Here is a 10,670-nt window from a genome sequence, read left to right on the forward strand (position 1 = left end):
CTTGTCCGCCTTATTGCCTTTTGACTAATGACACTTTTGAGACTCTGAATCCTCCAACGGCTCACCCCTTACTGGATTTGACTTCGCCACTGGAAAGCAACCATGTCTCAGCCTTGCCAAACAAAGTGGGACAGGGGCCATTGACCCACGGTGTATGTTGTGTTTGTGTTTGCCTGTCTCGCCCCCCCCCCCCCCCCCCCCCCCTTCAAATGAGAAAATAAACAACTGAAAGAGCAAAGTTCTCTCTCTCTCTCTCTAACTCTAATCATTGGACTTCAGAATTGGACATTTGAAGCAAATATCACCGAATCAATAAAAGTCATCTGACAGACTGATCAGTGACCACCACACATTTGTTCCTTATGAGTATATGACACGCGCACGCACGCACACACACACACACACACACACACACGCGCGCACATGCACACACACACACACACACACATTTTCACGAATGTCCAGAAAATTGCAGACCTGTACAAGCGAGTGCCGCGATACGAGCTTGTGTAGATCTGCTATTTTTCCAATAGCTATAACACAATGCTTAAAACACCAAAGAATGGGTATTATTACAATGTTTGTGTTTAATAGTTTAACTCTGAGTACCAAAAAATAATAATAATAATAATATATACGATTTATATAGCGCTTTTCTAGGTACCCAAAGTCGCTTTACAGAAAAAGTACAGACATATTTATTAGAAAACTATTTAAAAAGGTTTAAAAGGTTAAACCAAACTGAACCCGTATAAGGTAGGCCTACTCTTGAAATAAACGAAGAAAAGAAAAAAGGTCCATATTTACACTTTCCTCAATTTTATTTGTATTCTTTCTATTTCGGGCACGGACATATTTCAGTTGTCACGTCTTCCAGTACGGCGTGCAGTTTGCACCATTTGCTCTGAAACACATGCTCATTCAAGTCTTGTATCAGAATTTAAAAAAAAAACATTTACTTCTCGCAAGCTTGCATGTAAACAAATGCATCCAGTTGCTTTTAGAATGTTTTACATTTACCCTGTACACATTATCCACATCATTTCCACATCATGCATTTACATAATATGCAGTAGGACTATAACAAGTGCTGTGTATGTTTAAAATGTATATAGACAATATAACAGCTAACAGAATGACATGATTGATTGATTGATTGATTTATTAACAGTTTGCAGAATTACAGTACATTTCAAGTACAACGCGATACAAGAACTGTGTGTCAGGCATGTTCCGATGCGGCTTCTGTCTTCATCAGCTTGCTACAGTCTGCAAAAGTGAATAATAATAATAATAATAATAATGTGAAAGGTTCAAGGTTCTACTTTATTTTCAGCAATACCAGTTACAGAGTAAAAGGTGCACATGAAATTAATTGTGCCCATACAAAACCCATACAACAGCTACAGTCTAGTGTCAAGTAATTATGTAAAAACTAAGTGCTTAAAACCATGATCTCTAAAACTACTGAAAAGTGCAAGATCTCAGGTGCAAAAATTCAGAAAGACATTTAATTTGCCTCAGACATATATGGCCATATACTTGTAGCAGTGTTGTTTTCGTCGACTAAAACTAAGACAAGAAGGGTTCGTCGACTACCTTTTTCCACTGACGAAAACTAAATGGAAACTAAATTAAAACTAAGCTATGATGACTAAAACTAAGACTAAATATACTGACGATTTCGACCAACAACTAAAAACTAGACTAAAATGTTAGGAAGGGACTATAGGCTGAAAGTATAGTTTTGTTAAACCATGTATTCAAGACTTAAGAATAATATCGGACCTATACCTGAGGTGAAGCAGTAGGTTCTGCTACTTTCCTACCCTCTACAACACATTCACCTGGAGAAAAGAAAACAGAAAAATAAGCATTATACGAACAAAAGTATTATATTATATTAGTATTACATATTTTCAAGTCTCTCCCAATTTAAAGATGAAGTGCCACGATTTTGTTCAACCCTAAAACATGATCATCAGGTATTACTATAATATATTATTAGGAAGAACTTTTCCCAAAAAGTGTATAGTATTTGTTAAAATCATGCTTTTATGTGTGTGGACACACCCAAAAATCGTGGCACTCCATCTTTAAGTTTATGCTAATTCCCAATTTCTCGTGGGTGCGTGCGTGCGTGCGTGCGTGCGTGCGTGTACACAGTATATACCCATGTTCTGTTTAACGATGACGGCATCATCACTAGTAATCCTCTGCTCTCTGACCAACGTCTTGAAGTCGTCCACCACAGAGTCTCTCACTTCCATAGTCCGACCTGTTGGGGGAAACATTTAGTTCCATCTACAGTAGCCCTGGACTCCTATAGGGTGTAAAAACATGTATGTCACCAAGAGTGGGGCGGCGTCTGAAAAGCTAGCGGCGGCCTTCTTGTGGGCTTTGAACTCTAGCCCACATCACTCAGAATAGAGTGACGGTGGTATGTTTTAAACTCTATAGCCCACATCACTCAGAATAGAGTGACGGTGGTGTGTTTTAAACTCTAGCCCACATCACTCAGAATAGAGTGACGGTGGTATGTTTTAAACTCTATAGCCCACATCACTCAGAATAGAGTGACGGTGGTATGTTTTAAACTCTATAGCCCACATCACTCAGAATAGAGTGATGGTGGTGTGTTTTAAACTCTAGCCCACATCACTCAGAATAGAGTGACGGTGGTATGTTTTAAACTCTATAGCCCACATCACTCAGAATAGAGTGACGGTGGTATGTTTTAAACTCTATAGCCCACATCACTCAGAATAGAGTGATGGTGGTGTGTTTTAAACTCTAGCCCACATCACTCAGAATAGAGTGACGATGGTGTGTTTTAAACTCTATAGCCCACATCACTCAGAATAGAGTGACGGTGGTATGTTTTAAACTCTAGCCCACATCACTCAGAATAGAGTGACGGTGGTGTGTTTTAAACTCTAGCCCACATCACTCAGAATAGAGTGACGGTGGTGTGTTTTAAACTCTAGCCCACATCACTCAGAATATACTTAGTGACGGTGGTGTGTTTTAAACTCTAGCCCACATCACTCAGAATAGAGTGACAGTGGTGTGTTTTAAACTCTAGCCCGCATCACTCAGAATAGAGTGACGGTGGTGTGTTTTAAACTCTAGCCCACATCACTCAGAATAGAGTGACGGTGGTATGTTTTAAACTCTAGCCCACATCACTCAGAATAGAGTGACGGTGGTATGTTTTAAACTCTAGCCCACATCACTCAGAATAGAGTGACGGTGGTGTGTTTTAAACTCTATAGCCCACATCACTCAGAATAGAGTGACGGTGGTGTGTTTTAAACTCTAGCCCACATCACTCAGAATAGAGTGACGGTGGTGTGTTTTAAACTCTAGCCCACATCACTCAGAATAGAGTGACGGTGGTGTGTTTTAAACTCTAGCCCACATCACTCAGAATAGAGTGACGTTGGTGTGTTTTAAACTCTAGCCCACATCACTCAGAATAGAGTGACGGTGGTGTGTTTTAAACTCTATAGCCCACATCACTCAGAATAGAGTGACGGTGGTATGTTTTAAACTCTATAGCCCACATCACTCAGAATAGAGTGACGGTGGTGTGTTTTAAACTCTATAGCCCACATCACTCAGAATAGAGTGACGGTGGTGTGTTTTAAACTCTAACCCACATCACTCAGAATAGAGTGACGGTGGTGTGTTTTAAACTCTAGCCCACATCACTCAGAATAGAGTGACGGTGGTGTGTTTTAAACTCTAACCCACATCACTCAGAATAGAGTGACGTTGGTGTGTTTTAAACTCTAGCCCACATCACTCAGAATAGAGTGACGGTGGTGTGTTTTAAACTCTAGCCCACATCACTCAGAATAGAGTGACGGTGGTATGTTTTAAACTCTAGCCCACATCACTCAGAATAGAGTGACTGTGGTGTGTTTTAAACTCTAGCCCACATCACTCAGAATAGAGTGACTGTGGTGTGTTTTAAACTCTAGCCCACATCACTCAGAATAGAGTGACGGTGGTGTGTTTTAAACTCTAGCCCACATCACTCAGAATAGAGTGACGGTGGTGTGTTTTAAACTCTAGCCCACATCACTCAGAATAGAGTGACGGTGGTGTGTTTTAAACTCTAGCCCACATCACTCAGAATAGAGTGACGGTGGTGTGTTTTAAACTCTAGCCCACATCACTCAGAATAGAGTGACGGTGGTGTGTTTTAAACTCTAGCCCACATCACTCAGAATAGAGTGACGGTGGTGTGTTTTAAACTCTAGCCCACATCACTCAGAATAGAGTGACGGTGGTGTGTTTTAAACTCTATAGCCCACATCACTCAGAATAGAGTGACGGTGGTGTGTTTTAAACTCTAGCCCACATCACTCAGAATAGAGTGACGGTGGTGTGTTTTAAACTCTAGCCCACATCACTCAGAATAGAGTGACGGTGGTGTGTTTTAAACTCTATAGCCCACATCACTCAGAATAGAGTGACGGTGGTGTGTTTTAAACTCTAGCCCACATCACTCAGAATAGAGTGACTGTGGTGTGTTTTAAACTCTAGCCCACATCACTCAGAATAGAGTGACGGTGGTGTGTTTTAAACTCTAGCCCACATCACTCAGAATAGAGTGACGGTGGTGTGTTTTAAACTCTAGCCCACATCACTCAGAATAGAGTGACGGTGGTATGTTTTAAACTCTATAGCCCACATCACTCAGAATAGAGTGACGGTGGTGTGTTTTAAACTCTAGCCCACATCACTCAGAATAGAGTGACGGTGGTGTGTTTTAAACTCTATAGCCCACATCACTCAGAATAGAGTGATGGTGGTGTGTTTTAAACTCTATAGCCCACATCACTCAGAATAGAGTGACGGTGGTGTGTTTTAAACTCTAGCCCACATCACTCAGAATAGAGTGACGGTGGTATGTTTTAAACTCTATAGCCCACATCACTCAGAATAGAGTGACGGTGGTGTGTTTTAAACTCTAGCCCACATCACTCAGAATAGAATGACGGTGGTATGTTTTAAACTCTAGCCCACATCACTCAGAATAGAGTGACGGTGGTATGTTTTAAACTCTATAGCCCACATCACTCAGAATAGAGTGACGGTGGTGTGTTTTAAACTCTAGCCCACATCACTCAGAATAGAGTGACGGTGGTGTGTTTTAAACTCTAGCCCACATCACTCAGAATAGAGTGACGGTGGTGTGTTTTAAACTCTAGCCCACATCACTCAGAATAGAGTGACGGTGGTGTGTTTTAAACTCTATAGCCCACATCACTCAGAATAGAGTGACGGTGGTGTGTTTTAAACTCTAGCCCACATCACTCAGAATAGAGTGACGGTGGTGTGTTTTAAACTCTATAGCCCACATCACTCAGAATAGAGTGACGGTGGTGTGTTTTAAACTCTATAGCCCACATCACTCAGAATAGAGTGACGGTGGTGTGTTTTAAACTCTAGCCCACATCACTCAGAATAGAGTGACTGTGGTGTGTTTTAAACTCTAGCCCACATCACTCAGAATAGAGTGACGGTGGTGTGTTTTAAACTCTAGCCCACATCACTCAGAATAGAGTGACTGTGGTATGTTTTAAACTCTATAGCCCACATCACTCAGAATAGAGTGACGGTGGTGTGTTTTAAACTCTAGCCCACATCACTCAGACTAGAGTGACGGTGGTGTGTTTTAAACTCTAGCCCACATCACTCAGAATAGAGTGACGGTGGTGTGTTTTAAACTCTAGCCCACATCACTCAGAATAGAGTGACGGTGGTGTGTTTTAAACTCTAGCCCACATCACTCAGAATAGAGTGACGGTGGTATGTTTTAAACTCTAGCCCACATCACTCAGAATAGAGTGACGGTGGTGTGTTTTAAACTCTATAGCCCACATCACTCAGAATAGAGTGACGGTGGTGTGTTTTAAACTCTAGCCCACATCACTCAGAATAGAGTGACGGTGGTGTGTTTTAAACTCTATAGCCCACATCACTCAGAATAGAGTGACGGTGGTGTGTTTTAAACTCTATAGCCCACATCACTCAGAATAGAGTGACGGTGGTGTGTTTTAAACTCTAGCCCACATCACTCAGAATAGAGTGACGGTGGTGTGTTTTAAACTCTATAGCCCACATCACTCAGAATAGAGTGACGGTGGTATGTTTTAAACTCTATAGCCCACATCACTCAGAATAGAGTGACGGTGGTGTGTTTTAAACTATAGCCCACATCACTCAGAATAGAGTGGGTTTTTCAGAAAGGATTTTGAAGATTTTTTTTATTGTAATTTCTACGTCAAGGCCTTACTTACCAAGGCGTCAAGGTTCACTTTACAAACCAGTATAACAAAGAATAGGCCTATACAGACAGACAGACAGACAGACAGACAGACAGACAGGCCACGGTGGAAGAGACCAACTCACTGTAGAGCTTGACTATGACGGTCTTGTCCATGGATGACGTCTCTGTGCTCAGCATAATCACCAAGGCATACTCCTCGTAGTTAGTCTGAACCACGTATGAATCCACATCAGCTCCAAACTCTGCAGGGAGGACAGCACGCACATATACATGTAGAATCGATGAGACATACTGTAGGCCTATAATATAACATAAGGCAGACAGAGGTGGAGCGTGTGTGTGTGTGTGTGTGTGTGTGTGTGTGTGTGTGTGTGTGTGTGTGTGCGCGTGCGTGCGTGCGTTTGTATGTGTCGTCCAGGCCGCACCATTGCAACAACTTGTCGCAAGTCCTTGCAACAAAACAGTTTTAAGGCCACAGTGCACACCAACGCAATGCAACTCCTTGCAACTGCCATTATTGGGCAGAAGGGTTGCCTGTATAGTTGCAACTTGAATGTTGCATTGGTGTGGACTGGGAGGGAGAGAGAGAGGGAGGGAGAGAGAGAGAGAGAGAGAGAGAGAGAGAGAGAGAGAGAGAGAGAGAGAGAGAGAGAGAGAGAGAGAGAGAGAGAGACGTACTTGCAATATGATAGAAGAACCGTCCTGGTGTGTTAGTCAAGCCATAATCTGCTGAGGTCTGCTTACATGTGCCACCCCTACACACACACACACACACACACACACACACACACACACACACGTGCACGCGCGCATTAAGAATTTCAGCAACTGCATTGTGGGGAAGCGATTGAATGTGTGCGTGAGTGTGTATTTTATATACCTTAGTAGAGCTCCTGTCATTTTGACCAGCCCCTCCGGAGTAACGTCTTGCAGTTTCAGCATGCCAATGCTCGGGTCTTTCCTCTGACGTTGCACATAGTGGGGGCAGGTGGAGGCCACCGCCACCTCATACCACTTACCCCCGAACTGATGGGAGAATAGTTATTACATTATTATTGTTGTTATTGTTATTGTTATTATTATTACCACTACTATTATTATTATTATTGTTGTTATTGTTATTGTTATCGTTATTGTTATTATTATTATTATTATTGAAACTGAAACATGCCATGCCAAATAAAAGCATCATTCTGACAGAGAAAGGACAGCACAAATAAAACTGACCACATTTGAACAGTTTAACAACACAGCTATAGGCCAAAGGGAATAATGTATAATGTATCTATAAAAGATTTAAAAAAACAAGTGACAGAATGTAATATGAGGGCTGCTGCTGCTGGGGCTAAGCTACTGTGTGTTATGATGACACTGCATGACTCACCCTGCTCAGATCAAAGTTCTCCTGTGTGGGATAGAGAGGTTCCGGGAGGACAGGGACCCCCTGGAGGGACCGGATGCACCCCAGGACCACCAGCAGAGAAACCACTCCTTTGTGCATCCTGTGACGGTCTGCTCTCACCAGACACTGATGAGGCGTTTATCGCGCCCCTGTGTTTCTGTCCCCTGTGACTTGTATATGGGATGAGTTAATTGACACTCTCTCTCTTTCTGTGTGTACGTGTGCGTGCGTGTGTGCGTGCGTGCGCGCGCGCGCACGCGTGTGTAGGCCTATGTATACTGTGTTGGACTTCAGAGTTTGAACAAAGAAAGAATCAATGCTTATCAGAAAAAGCCAAAACAGCTAACCAAAGCACGGGACTACTATAGCTTAGACTGTAGTATTAAAAGGATAGAGACTGAACCGGAGCGATAGCAACCCCCCCCCAACCCCTAAGCCCCCCCCCCCCCCCCCCCTCGCCCGCTATTTGTTTAAGTGGCGTTTTGAAGCACCCGGAAGAACCGTCTACTAAAATTTGGTGCCCAAATCGGTTACAGTCAAATAACCCTGGGTTCCCTTCCCTGGTTATCTGACTGTGACAAAAAGTCTAATGAAGGTCATTGGAAACAGCTGCTCAACAGCTTAGTGAGAAAATGCAACCACATGACTGTATGAAAATGGCTACCGTGAAGACAGATCTTACCAGTACTGTGTGTCACTGTGTGTGTAATCTTTTAGTCTTTGTTTTGCCAAAACAATTTCCAAGGAGCAAATTAATGTAGCCCAGTGGCATATATGCCTGTAGTTCTATGTAAATCCACCAGGGACACTGTCACTTTAAGAGTGCCATGTTCTGGGGGTCAAGGGTTACACTGAAAAACGTCTTGAATAATAAGAAGCAACCTGTATTTGTGGGGATTCTTTGAGAAGATCTTGCTGGTAAAAATGCAATACTTGCATTGTATATTTTCAGATACAAAATGTAAACACATTCTTGATGCAGTACTATGAGTGTATTTCCAGATGATTAAGAATACATGTTGTTGATGGTTCCAGATTGTAAACAAGAGGTGAAAGCTGAACTAGCTATTATCAACTGGGTTGATATGAGTTTTTGTGTCTTTGTACTGTAAGTACTGCTTCTTTGTATTTCTATTTCTAATTCTACATTAAGTAAGTTGTAAGGTTGATCTCTTTATAGAGGTTACTATAATGTTGTGAATGTAATGTGTTTCTCAGTGGAAAAGGGTGAATCTTGGGAGACCAGTGTTTGCTCAGTGTGCGAGTTGGCCATTCCTCATACACTGTTTGTGGTGAGTTTTAGGTTTAACTCACAATTAATGTAATTTTATGTTTGTTTCATTGAAATGGAATATCTCATTTCATTGTGGTATCTTTCCTCTTTGTTTTATGTAGATAGTGCCACTACCGTATTTTGTTTAGATTTATTTTATGTTACAGGCTTGCATGCCATATTTGCCAAACTGTGGCATTCTTTATACCAATAAGATACACCAACACCAACTTCTTGGTAATGAAGAACCCCAATATATGTCTGTGTCCTGTGCCCTATTTGCCAGGTTACATTAAGATGTATACTTTGGTCAGAGCTGCGGACTCAAACACTGTCGTGAGGGCGAGGAAGCTGTGTGACGCTGCAGAGAACCAGGTCGGTCAGCACACACAACACACACACACCCGCGCACGCGCGCGCGCACACGCACACGCACACGCACACGCACACGCACACAGTAAATGTGAGTGATACGTTTGGAGGGTTACTGGTTAGTTAGTTCATAGTTGCCATATCGGCGCAGCAAAATTGCTGTCTCGATTGGAACGGTAACCACAAATGACACTGCTGCTCAAGGAACTCACCATGTCAAACACCGTACTTTGTCTTTGTGGGCAAGTTCATCCCGTGTTTCCATGTTGCCATGTTTTCAACCAACTATAGTAGAACTATACCCTCACTGTCAGGGAATCCCAGAGGGAAATACCATTTTGTTCACGGCAGTTTGAATATTATCCGTAACCTTTGGTTACATATATGCTTTGAAATCAATGGATGTCTGGGTGATAATATGCACTACACAGTGAGTAGCCTATATCTTTTCGTTATACATCGGTGTGTGTGTGTGTGTGTGTGTGTGTGTGTGTGTGTGTGTGTGTGTGTGTGTGTGTGTGTGTGTGTGTGTGTGTGTGTGTGTTTGTGCATGTGTCCGTCCAACTCCACTGGATCCTCAAACCACATAACTCCAACTTGTGGAGATACAGTAGTTGTTTTGTCCATCATCGATTAGAATGACAAAGTCAGACGGAAAACATGAACTGTATTTGGGTATAAAGTTGTGATAAATAAGGACACATTCATTCAAGTATACCTGACAATGTATAAAGTCACCAATAGCAACTTTGATGAGGCAAAACATGTTTGTTTTTTCAAGAGCTGTTTGATGTAAGCATGCACGCTTTATTTATTCATAATGTGAGTTCGATATTTGCCATAGAATGTGCACAGCAATGTAATATACTGTAATGGCAATATGGCACAATGTGCTGAAAATCTGATGGTACATATCGATAATAATCAACATTGTCAATGATTGTTTGTGTATATACCGCCTTAACCCATTTTGGGCGTGAACCCCTTTTGGTGTTTTAATTTAAACACGTTATAATTTAGCTATTGCAAAATGGCAGATCTACAAGTTCATAGCGCGCCACCGAGTGCAGCGCCACGAGGTCTGATATCTTTGAAAAATCTTGAAAATGTGGCTCAAATCTTTGCATACAGTATATTCTTTCAGAGTGAACGTTTTTTAACTCAAATCTTTGCTTCTGAGCGGTCCCTGGAACAACATGTTTTCAGATGGGGGGGTCGGTGGCCAATTACATAATGTTTGGGGTTCCTTGACATGAAATATTGAGCACCACCGATACAGAAACAATCATGAGGTTTTTCCAGAAATGTTTCGACGTCAG

Source organism: Protomyctophum bolini, assembly GCF_963924005.1.
Source record: "Protomyctophum bolini genome assembly, chromosome: 22".
Lineage (NCBI taxonomy): Eukaryota > Metazoa > Chordata > Actinopteri > Myctophiformes > Myctophidae > Protomyctophum > Protomyctophum bolini.